Source organism: Phyllobates terribilis, unplaced genomic scaffold (assembly GCF_046119375.1).
Source record: "Phyllobates terribilis strain yellow unplaced genomic scaffold, ASM4611937v1 Scaffold_1__5_contigs__length_1240528914, whole genome shotgun sequence".
In the NCBI taxonomy this organism is placed as follows: Eukaryota; Metazoa; Chordata; class Amphibia; order Anura; family Dendrobatidae; genus Phyllobates; species Phyllobates terribilis.
In genome coordinates, this window is record NW_027362761.1 from 1,078,387,058 (window position 1) to 1,078,399,832 (window position 12,775).

The following is a 12,775-nucleotide window of genomic DNA, read 5'->3' on the forward strand; positions in this document are numbered from 1 at the left end:
CCCGCTCTCAGACCACAACCTTCTTTCCTTCTCTGTCAAGAATTGTCTCCTCACCCGGGACACCCCCACTTACCACACTTATAGGAATACACGTACCATTAATACCCAGCAGCTTATGGACAATCTCCACACATCTTTAGCCCCCATCTCCTCCTTCTCCTGTCCTGACTTAGCATTGTGGCTATCCTAAGTGACATGCACTGGCGATGTATTCGCACAAAGCGGTTTGTCCGGTTGAAGACCGAACAAGCCATTAGACAACTGGAGCTTATGAGAAAAGCTCAAAGTCTGCGTGAAGAGGTCATCCGGGTGCCTCATGCTCTGGTGAGAAAGCTAATTGGGAGAAATGGCCGAGCTATGCAAATGATGGTAAAGAAGTCTGGTGTGATGAAAGTAAGCAGTCCACGTGATCGATAGGACTGGATACCAGATGAAGACGGCATGGTGTCATTCTCCGCTGTAGGAACGGAAGAAAGTCTTGCATATATACGCATGCTGATGGAGTACCGAGTGACCTACCTGCGAGAGGTAGAACAGTTGAATCTCGCCCGACTGCGAATGGAGAGGCAGTATCGCCTGAGCAGCAGAAGGTGGCAGCCGTCTAGAAATTGTGAGACCAGACAGAGAAAGGGCCCCCTAAATAACAGAACAGCTACAGTAGAAGTTAGAAACCTTTCAAGATATCCTGAGGGTAGTGGGTGTGGGTTTAGAGGTAGTGAGACCTCCAGTAACTCAGGTCTGAGAGGCCCATACAAACGACCCAATAGAGTACGAGACCGTACGGAGTTGAACCGGACCTGAGATACAAGGGCAAGTGAGTCACACTGCTATATTGACCACTGGGAGCGGGGTAGGTCTGACAAGGTTACGACTGACCGCTGGGTGCGGGGGAGGTCTGACAAGGTTACGACTCGGAAATGTGACTTGACAAAGTTAGTGATAATGACAGATGGTAGGTCTCTAAGGAATGGGCTAATGTTGATGACTAATGTTCCAGGGACTGAGCAGCGCAATTGTCAAGTACAGTACATGGTCTCTGTGTGAACCGTGGGTTTTAATGTGATTGTGTATATTATGTGTTCAACCCCACAAGTTTGAACAGAGGGGGGGGATATGTAATGCAGCGCCTAGCTGCATTGCTAAAATGTCCAGGGGGTGTGTTCTATCTGACCGTGTACCTCCCCTCAGGTGACTGATTACATGACTGTGACACAAGGTAAAAGGCGTGAGGCCTAATCCCTGTGTGTGGGACACCATTAGCCTGGAGAGGCTGGAAGAGAGAGGCCTGGTGAGACCTGGTGAAGCCTGGAAGGCAGAGGCTGGATCTAGGATACCAGTAGCCTTTTGAAGGCACGTGGCTTGGAGACTACGTCTGGGAAGCCTTAAAGCCCCAGCAGTGGCAGAACCGAGCTGAGAGAAGCTGCTAAAACCCGGCAAAGGTAAAAACGCTGCTTGATGTGGACATTAATATTGTTACCTTGCTGAAGGCTGTATCTGGAGCCAAGTGGACATATCTGTCACTGGAAAGGCTCTTGGACATTATATGTGTAATATGTCAGTGAGACACTGAGATGGACTATGTTATGTGCAGTTGTAATAGTGGGGAAGGACGTAGCCTTCCTTTGGCACTGAAGTAGTTAAAGAAAGTGTTCCCGTAGTTACACCTCTCTGAACTGTTGGTAGACCAAGCTAAGGGGTTAGCTTTAGCGGTCCAGTCAGTAGAGTAGAGGGGGAACTTAGTGCCCTGATCACTTGAGTTATATAGAGCTTGTTCCTGACATAATTCCTTGTGGGCTGCAGTACCTGTAAGCAGCCACAAGATGCCACTGTCCTGGGTGCAGATGTCAAGTTGAGTCTGCTAGCAGTGTTACAGACAGTGATGGGTTAATGCTGTGTGATGACAGCTCACCGAGGGTGGGCACATTAGGAAAATCTCTGTTTAGTTTCCAGGATCAGGAAGTGATTCGGTAGTAAGAGATAGGACGATGAACTGTGCGGGCAGCCTGACTATATAGTGGCTGCTAGGGTAGACGGGAGCTCCGTACCCTCAGACAGTGGGATCACCAGTGTGAAAGTCTCCCTTCGCAAGAGCAAAAGTCCTGTTAACCGGCCGGAGAAACTCAAAGGAAGTATTGAGAACCCGGGGCACTTCTGGTCTGCAGGAAGCAGAGGGAGATAAATAGGACTCCAGGCTAAGACGTGGGGGAGAGATATCGGATCCAGATCACTGTTGGTATTGCAGAAGAGTCTCTTGGGCTAGAGATTAGAGTCACAGAGATGCTTCACTTAAAGAGGGAATCAGGGCTGAAGATGTTGCCAGCGCCTGTGAGAGAGATAATAACCTGTCGGGCCTTATACATTATATCTGCCTGTAAATACTGTACATATTCCTCTTCCCCAAGTAAAGTCCAAGTTATGGTTAAGAATCTCGTGTCCTCTGAATTTATTGCTGCCCCGGTCGCAGAAGAGAAATGCCTGGAGACAGCCGCGATCGGATGGTTTGAAGTAAGTGGAGAGCACCACATACACAGCCACACATCAGAGGGAGCACACGAATTGTCTGTAGGGTGCCAGAGTGAGAGGGGGCTACAGCTCGCCCACGACTACCTCGCTGGGGCACCTTACATTTGGCGTAGTCAGCAGGATGCGAGCTCCTCGCATGAAGAAATCGGGGAAGAGCCGACGCAGAATACTGAAGAGAAATTGTTGGAAGGCACTCGGCCCAAGATGGTGGCCCGAAGCATGGATTCCAAGATGGTGACAGTGGCGGTAAGGAGAACCGCCTATCGTGGGAGTGGACGGCGCAGGAGAGCGCGAAAAGATGTCCAGCCCCTACGAGTTCCGGCCCAAAGAAGGATGGGCCCAGCAGTGAAGATGCTTCCCAGGATGGGACGTCCAGTGAGAAAGAGGGCACGGCGCAAAGTGAAGTCCAGCCCCGTGAGTATCAGAGCCCCCAGAAAGGGGGTGCGGCTGAAGGCAGAGACGCCGAGAGCGACGAGTGACGCGGCGGTCGCGTCAGAAGGCCGGCCCAGGAAGAGGAGGAGTTGGACGCGCAGGACGCGCGTCACTGGTAAGCGACCAGCGCCATTTTCTGCCCAGCACACGAGACGAAGGAGGTGCTGCGGTGGACGCTCTGAGAGGATGGCGACCGGAGGATCGGATGACCTGTCCGGAATGAGCACCGAGGAAGAAATCCTAGAGCTGATTACCCCAGGGGCTGCAATTGAAAGTCGCTCACCCGCGGATGCTGCCCGTGAGTCTTTGCCCCCAGTGGCTGTCCAGTGGTCCACTAAGCCCGATCCAGAGCTGGGCCCGCTCGTCCACGAGTTCCGTATGTGGTGCTGGAGCCGGATGCCGGATGACACGTCCCCCTCGGCCGAGGATGGAGAACTTCCTGGTGGGGCCAGAGCAATAATTGCAGCGGAGCATGATGGAGGTGAGCGGTCTATACCCCAGCGGCCGGTTTCGCCTGCGGTGCCTGCCGCGGTAGCTTCCGCGATGACAGGGGCCCCTAGGCCTGAAGGGGGTGGTACGGAGGCGAGGCCCCCTAGAAGGAAGGCCGCACGGGAGAGTTTTTGGCAGTTGGCAGTGGAGGCCATCAACGCCCCTTCGGAAAAAGCGTTACGCCGAGCTCGGGAGTCTGAAGTGGACTACCCGCAACCCCCCGATGAAGCCACGAGAACAGCGGCGATGGACCCATACTTTCCTGAGAGGCTGGCTGGAGGGGTCCAACGCGGCGCGGAGGGAGTCGGTGGAGGTGTCCCAGACTCGGGGGCGAGTCCTCGAGTTCCATATCCGTGAGGGGTATGGATTCTTAGAAGAGGAGTGGACCGGGCATGAGGTATTCGTCACCTGTAAAGTTATCAAGCGCGACTACCTGCCCGACCGTCTCCACAACCTGCGTGTGGGGGACATAGTCCACTTCGGTAAATGTGAGTGTCCGAGGGGGTGGTACGCGGCTGCGCTCACCCGTCCATATGAGTGGAAAGATGTCCTGGAAAAGGACGAAGAGGTCTTCAGGAGGAGGGCCAAGAGGGAGGCTATGCAGCGCTGGGCTAGGGAAGCCCCTAAAGGCTTTCTGCCCCCCACCTAAGGCCAGTGCTCCGCAAGCAGAGGAGCCCAGGAAGCGGCAGTGGGGGGAAATTGTAAGCGATGAGAAGGAGTATTTTGCAAGTTGCAAGGAAGCTGATTCCCCTAGTGAGGTGCTAGAGGAGGAGTCAGCACCAAAATACCCAGGAGGGGCTGAGAGAGCTGTCGGGAAGATCCAAGCTGGCGTCAGTAACGTTGTCCGCAACTTTGCTGTTACCAGCTATGGCCCCACTCAAGTTGGCTGCGGCAGCGCCATGTCCTCGGATGAGGACCCTGGGCCTACCAAGTATCCCGATCAACCTTGGAGGTGGAGGAAGCCACCTTCATTCGCAGCCTGGGCTGCCTTCATGAAGGAGCGGAAGGAGGCTCAGAAGAAGTAAACTGGCTTGTTAAAAGGTCCGTTGACCTTATTGTTTGTCACATCTGAGGATCCACCGGCGGTGGCCTTACTTCTGGGACTGTTTCCCAATGGGGGCGGAGTGCCCCATGTTGAATTAAGTCAAGAGAAAAATGGAGGACTGTTCCCCTACCTCCCAGGCCAGAAAGGCCTTAAGCAGCACTAAAGTTGTGTGCCCAGGAGAGCTGCTCTTTTTGTTTTTACTTTTTATTTTTCTTTTTGTTGCGCTTGTTGATCCTTTTTCTGCTGGAATTTAAAACGCTGAGGCACACCTTGAGGATGGATATCCTCCAAATCTAAGAGACTTGCGGCCTAGCGGGAAGAACCGGTGACCCCCGCTAGGGCCAAGAAGAAAGAGACTCACGGGGTGTTACCTGTGACTGTGTGCCTCAGAATGCAGCCCTTGAAGGAGATTGGGGGCTATTGAGGTGTTGGCCTGTCTTAAAAATATGGACATGGACACTGTGTTTCCATAGTCCTTACCAAGAAGGACCGGTACCTCTGAGAAGTTTTGAAAAGTTGATAATGGACTGTCCTGAATTGCTGTTCCGGGGCCCTTAACCGAGAAGGGCCGGTCTCCCATCCAAGAAGACGACTTCAGGACCAGTCGTGTACTAAAATGTTTTAATAAATATAGTAATGTGATATGATGTCATAGCTGCTGATCTGTGTTGATTGTTTAGTGTGGTCGGGGACGACCAACATTAAAGTGTCGGGGAATGTAATAGTGGGGAAGGACGTAGCCTTCCTTTGGCACTGAAGTAGTTAAAGAAAGTGTTCCCGTAGTTACACCTCTCTGAACTGTTGGTAGACCAAGCTAAGGGGTTAGCTTTAGTGGTCCAGTCAGTAGAATAGAGGGGGAACTTAGTGCCCTGATCAAGCCTTGAGTTATATAGAGCTTGTTCCTGACATAATTCCTTGTGGGCTGCAGTACCTGTAAGCAGCCACAAGATGCCACTGTCCTGGGTGCAGATGTCAGGTTGAGTCTGCTAGCAGTGTTACAGACAGTGATGGGTTAATGCTGTGTGATGACAGCTCACCGAGGGTGGGCACATTAGGAAAATCTCTGTTTAGTTTCCAGGATCAGGAAGTGATTCGATAGTAAAAGATAGGACGGTGAACTGTGCGGGCAGCCTGACTATATAGTGGCTGCTAGGGTAGACGGGAGCTCCGTACCCTCAGACAGTGGGATCACCAGTGTGAAAGTCTCCCTACGCAAGAGCAAGTGCCCTGTTAGCCGGCCGGAGAAACTCAAAGGAAGTATTGAGGACCCGGGGCACTTCTAGTCTGCAGGAAGCAGAGGAAGATAAATAGGACTCCAGGCTAAGACGTGGGGGAGAGATATCGGATCCAGATCACTGTTGGTATTGCAGAAGAGTCTCTTGGGCTAGAGATTAGAGTCACAGAGATGCTTCACTTAAAGAGGGAATCAGGGCTGAAGATGTTGCCAGCGCCTGTGAGAGAGATAATAACCTGTCAGGCCTTATCCATTATATCTGCCTGTAAATACTGTACATATTCCTCTTCCCCAAGTAAAGTCCAAGTTATGGTTAAGAATCTTGTGTCCTCTGAATTTATTGCTGCCGTGGTCCAAGAATAGAAATGCCTGGAGACAGCCGCGATCGGATGGTTTGAAGCAAGTGGAGAGCACCACATGCACAGCCACACATCAGAGGGAGGATACGAATTGTCTGTAGGGTGCCAGAGCAAGAGGGGGCTACAGCTCGCCCACGACTACCTCGCTGGGGCACCTTACACAGTTTATGATGTGTAATAAACTGCTGGACAGTGAAATAACGGAAAGACGTTACATGTGTGCTTTAATTGACCCGGTGAAGCGAGTACCCCCAGCGTGATGAATAGCGCTACCTCACAATATCTGAAGGCATATTGCATCCAACAAATAATATCTCTCAAATCCTATATTGTATAATATTTATTTAGTTTGGTAATCATCACTACACCTTTGCTAGAGACACTGAATATCCACCGGCCTATTCTATATCTACCTGTACTGCAGGTATAGTCAGTCCACTAGAAAGTAACCCTAACAGACTACATAGACTAATATTTACAGGCTGTATACTTCTTACAGGTTCCCATAGGCTCTGGATCCCGTAGAAGCCTTATAACCTCTCAGATTCATCCTCTATACATCAACAAAGTGAACCAGCCACAGCACAGTGCACTTTATCCTTTTAAATTCATATTTTTATTCCACAATTTTCTAATTAAATTTTAATATATTTAATCAATATATATGTTTTTTAAGTGTACCCGTACTCTCCTTATTTCCTGATCTCAGTGGACCAGTGCGGTGGTAATCCATTATTATTATTATCTTAAACCCTCAATACACTATAGGGTTTATGGTGCCCCCTACCACCTGCAGCAGGCACACTGTGTGACTTATCAGCGCCCCTAACTTGTTTTTTGAAGTTTATCTGTATTGCCAGCAATGGTGAGGGATAAGTTCTCTGCTGTTTTCATTACATACACAAATTGTTACCCGACCCCTTGCTGGAGGATTGTGCACTTTTGTCCAAACCAGGAAGATGTGCAGATCCCTCAGAGAGGGGAGGAGGTGCTTCAGTTGTAGTGTGAGGAAGAAAGCAGCATCATGCAGTTCTCTGTGCAAGGGAGAGAAGTGTACTCTCTGCATGTACAAGCTGCACAAGGCAGGGTCCAGTCCCTAGAGCACAGAGATGTCCAGAGTCTGTGCTAAACTGTGAGTCTGCTCGGTCTTCATATAATGAGCAGTGAAGTGTTTTACCAGGAGCTCAGCAACTGCATGGAGTGAAAGACACTGCTGCCAGAGAAAGTGAATGTTCTGACAGGATTCATGTTGCCTGCTCGCTGGATGGGATCACAGATCCAGTAACTCTTTACCTTGGACCCCTAGGGATTCAAGGAATCATCTATTAGAGGTATAATTAGCAGCAGGAAGGCTACACAACCTCACAGCTGAGAATCTGAACCCTCACCATGCAGGTCTGACCAAAACCCTGAATTGTACAGAAACTTCTGGAACTGTTTGCAGAATTCTAGTAAAAGGTACAAACTGGTTATCACCCTGTCTAAAGCTAATTATTCTCTGCTGTGCCATTCCTGCTCCATCTCCCCTGCGAGCCAGCCCTAGTTGGGAAGGGTTAATCATCTGGCACTGCTCATCACCACCTAACTTCCAGGGACCCCCATCAGTGCCCGGCCATACGAGGCCAAACATTCCAACTGGCGTCACAAACGTTTTTATTATTTTATTAACCCCCATAATTGATAAAGACTGTTGCACATCCCCGGTCGAACCATAGCAGCACTCGTACCGCCGTGCACCAATACTGTGACCGTAGCAGCCCAGCCGGGGCGGCACACTCTCATCACTACAGAAATGCCAAACATGTAGATGCTAAATGTTGTTTAGACATACTGTGGGGCTCAGAAGGGAGGGGGCATTTGGATTTGAGAGTGCAGAATTCACTGGATTTTTTTTGGGGGGGTCAAGCCATAGTGCTTTTCCAGAGCCTTAATACTACCCGTAACCTGGAAGTCCCCTATACACTGTGTGCAGAATTATGAGGCAAATGAGTATTTTGATCACATGATACTTTTTATACATGTTGTCCTACTCCAAGCTGCACAGGCTTGAGAGCCAACTACCAATTAAGTAAATCTGGTGATGTGCATCTCTGTAATGAGGAGGGGTGTTGACTAATGACATCAACACCCTATATAAGGCGTGCTTAATTATTAGGCAACTTCCTTTCCTTTGGCAAAATGGGTCAGAAGAGAGATTTGACGGACTCTGAAAAGTCCAAAATTGTGAGATGTCTTGCAGAGGGATGCAGCAGTCTTGAAATTTCCAAACTTTTGAAGCGTGATCACCGAACAATCAAGCGTTTCATGGCAAATAGCCAACAGGGTCGCAAGAAGCGTGTTGGCCAAAAAAGGCACAAAATAACTGCCCATGAATTGAGGAAAATCAAGCGTGAAGCTACCAAGATGCCATTCGCCACCAGTTTTGCCATATTTCAGAGTTGCAACGTTACTGGAGTATCAAAAAGCACAAGGTGTGCGATACTCAGGGACATGGCCAAGGTAAGGAAGGCTGAAAAACGACCACCTTTGAACAAGAAACATAAGATAAAACGTCAAGAATGGGCCAAGAAATATCTTAAGACTGATTTTTCAAAGGTTTTATGGACTGATGAAATGAGAGTGACTCTTGATGGGCCAGATGGATGGGCCAGAGGCTGGATCAGTAAAGAGCAGAGAGCTCCACTCTGACTCAGACGCTAGCATAATGGAGGTGGGGTACTGGTATGGGCTGGTATCATCAAAGATGAACTTGTGGGACCTTTTCGGGTTGAGGATGGAGTGAAGCTCAACTCCCAGACCTACTGCCAGTTTCTGGAAGACAACTTCTTCAAGCAATGGTACAGGAAGAAGTCGGTATCGTTCAAGAAAAACATGATTTTCATGCAGGACAATACTCCATCACAAGTGTATCACCCAGGGGGAATATAGGGGACTCGGTACCCGGGCCTTTTACCTTGTTTAGGAGGTCACGGCAGTCAGCTCCCGGGCCCGTACGTTGGGTCTCTCTTTAAAAAGGGGTTTTAGTGTACAGTTTGTCTCGTGACGCCACCTGTGGTTTCCGGTAATGGTTACCGGGGCTGCTGCAGACCTCCGGGGGTGATGGGATGGAAGCTGAGATGTTTCTGCTCCCCACAGGTGGAGCGGGCCCCCGGGGCAGTGTAGGTGCAGATGGTGGTGATGCTGGGACTGGTGGTGCAGGAGAGATGGCGCAGCGGAAATAACCGACAGAGGCAGTGCAGTGCAGTCATCCGAGTTTTACTCACAGTTCTTTTTCAAGGTTCTCAGGTACACTGTACGGGTGTCAGCCTCTGCGCCGCACTGCGTCCACCAGACCAGGGGTTCAGCACTTTCTCAAATATATCAGGCGCGCTTGACGGAACCCCGCTTTCTTTATGTCCCTTACTACACCGACTTCTCGCGCTGGGTCTTCTCCCTCCTGCCCTGCGCTTCCCACACACAGTCCCGATCGGGTGCTCTGAAGTCCCTCTGGGCAACCTGGAGTTCCCGGACCTACTTGATGCCCTTCACGGTGACTAGGGTGAGACTGTGGCGACTGCACCATGGAAGTGCAGAAGGCTCCGGTTTTTCCAGCCGAGACCTGGAGTAACATGGCTGGTCCAGGGACCGCTTCCCTTCCTGCGGCCTGATCCCTCTGACACCTGGCAGATTCGGGGCGTACGGGTGCCGTCCTGCACTCACCGTACCCCCTGGGATCACTTCTGCAAAACAGAGCCTTTCTCCTCTGCTCCCCTCCTGGGCCTCTATTACTAGGCCCCACACATGGAGCAGAGCTCCTGAAGAGACTCTCTTTGGTTCCCCGCACTCCAGCCAGGGACAGGGCTCAGCAGGAACACAATGCATCTTGCCCTTCCAGCCGGCCTGGAGTAGTGTAGTGTTGAATGCGGGTGTTGGGTTTCCGGGCAGCACTCCCTCCTTACCTGAGAGAAGGAGATACCACACCTCTGGGTGAGGTGCAGTACCTCTGTGGCGACTGAACCCTGAGGGGTGCCACACATGCATCCAACTACTCCACAGCGTGGCCAGTAAAGGTCTAAAAGAAGAAAAAATAATGACATGGCCCCCTTGTTCAACTGATCTGAACCCCATAGAGAACCTGTGGTCCATCATAAAATGTGAGATCTACAGGGAGGGAAAACAGTACAGCTCTCGTAACAGTGTCTGGGAGGCTGTGGTGGCTGCTGCACGCAATGTTGATCGAAAACAGATCAACCAACTGACAGAATCTATGGATGGAAGGCGGTTGAGTGTCATCATAAAGAAAGGTGGCTATATTGATCGCTAATTGTTTTTGTTTTTGCATGTCAGAAATGTTTATTTCTAAATTTTGTGCACTGATGTTGCTTTACTTGGTGAAAATAAACAAGTGAGATGGGATTATATTTGGTTTTTATTAAGTTGCCTAATAATTCTGCACAGTAATAGTTACCTGCACAAACAGATATCCTCCTAAGATAGCCAAATCTAAAAAAAAAAACACTCCAACTTCCAAAAATATTAAGCTTGGATATTTATGAGTCTTTTGAGTTGATTGAGAACATAGTTGTTGATCAATAATAAAAATAATCCTCTAAAATACAATTTGCCTAATAATTCTGCACACAGTGTATTTCCGTTAACAGATGACGGACCTGAGTGGGGGCTTGGTTTTTTTGTGAATTGAATTGAAGCATATCCAAGGTCGGTAAGTACCTACCAACCTGTACGTATGGATACAGTCCAATATCATGAAGGGGTTAAATTAATTATGGCCGCTACATACCCCTCCCAGGTTTACTCCACAGGGGGGTTTTTATGATTCTTCCTGAGTTGGGGGTTTAGTGTCTTTTTATAGTTTTTAGCCTGGGTTTATTTAAAAAAAAAAGGCGATTTATATCAAATCAGATTGGTATATTATTGTCACAGTTGTGATATTGCGGTTGAGGAGTCAAATGGAAGTGGACGGAAAGTTATGATGGACTCATTTTAATTTAATAGAAGCTGTTACACAATGGTGGTGAATAGGCTGAGCTTTGGTGGCCAGCCTGAAGGATGTGGTAGTGGTAACGTCTTCCTGGGGCGGCTTAGCTGTTAAGCGCAGGAGTAAGGATCTTTGGTAGGGTCATTGGAGCCCTTGAAGTGGACTTGCTTTGCTACTGTGGCAAGTGAGAGCGTGGATTGCTGCCTGTCGATTGCTGTATGGCAGGCAGCCCGGGGATCTCACGGTATCCGCGAATCTCAGAATATACTTGCCTAGCATTTCACCTGACTCTTACTATACTCATGTGATTTTAAATAAAAGCTGTGGCCTTTTTGTCACCAAAAAACAATGTGTTGTGTATTTTTTGTTATTGGGCTATGTAGTTTAGTTTGTCTGTTAATAAATGAGGATCCATGCCATATCCAGAAGTTATTTAATATGATGTTTTATTTCATTGCTGTAAATGATGGTTTGCAATGTCAAAAATGTTATATCATCATTTCTTAACCAGGCGTTAACCAGGTCCAGGTAATGATGTAACAGTCAGAAGGCCACAGGAAGCTGGTGAAGGTTCTTCTATACAGCTCCAGGAGGATCTGCTGGACTTCAGGGCGCTAGATGGGGAGGTTTCCCGTCTTTCAGTTGATTCTAGGGCAACGGTGACAACATGCAAATGCACGAGCAGCCCTGGATAATCCACGCCGGCAGGATGATAAGATCCGGCGGAAGATGGAACCTATGAGAAGAGAAGTAAATATAATGTAAGTGATTGGACTCCATATTACATTATACCACTGTGCGGTCACTGTGGACGGACAGCAGAGGAATCTTATCATACAGAGGTCGGGGATCATTGTCAGCCATCATACATGTGACAATCCATCACTGACAGACAACATCTGCTCCACATGAATTATTCTCACCGACTGACATCACACAACATGGAGCTGATTCTCACACTTACCTCGTCTCTTTTTCCCCTTTTCTACATTTTCTGATGTTTCTGGCTCTTTACTCAGATTTATTACAGATTTTCGTTCTTCCTGAGCTGAAAATTCTGATAGGAAAGTAAAAAAACCTCAGTAACGTTATATTCTTATAGGATCTGCTTTGTCATAACATGGATAACATAGTAGACCTATTGCACAAAAAAACATATTTGAGCCTTGAAGTCAACATTCACATTGTTCATGTACATACCTGCTAATGGGGACGAGGATGACAAGATGCTAATAGCATCTTCTCTATTAGATGCAGGAAAAGATTCTGTCTGCCTGTTTGGAAGAAGAAAAATGTGTAAATCACAAGTAAGCGCAGTAGAAAAGGGGTTGTCTCACCATAAGAACACCAACCATAAGGCATTACCTACCGGCCGCAATTATGGGATCATATCACCAGCGATTACTAAAGCCAAAAGCACAATGACTGCTAACCATGGGGCAGTGGATGTTGCATAAGATATTATGGTATTAATGTCCTATATTTTGGGTTGTGCACATATATCAGCCTGGAGGTCCCAGCAATGACCCCATAATCTACTCACATTTCTGAGATGTTTGTGTCGGATGCTGGGGTGGTACACTCTGGAGGGGACTTGGGATCCTCAGTGTTCATCATCCCGGTAGCGGTGGTGCAGAGCTAAATACGGACAAAAATTAGACATTACATTTTTTTTTTTTTACTTTAAGGCTATGTGCCCACGATGCAGAAATGAA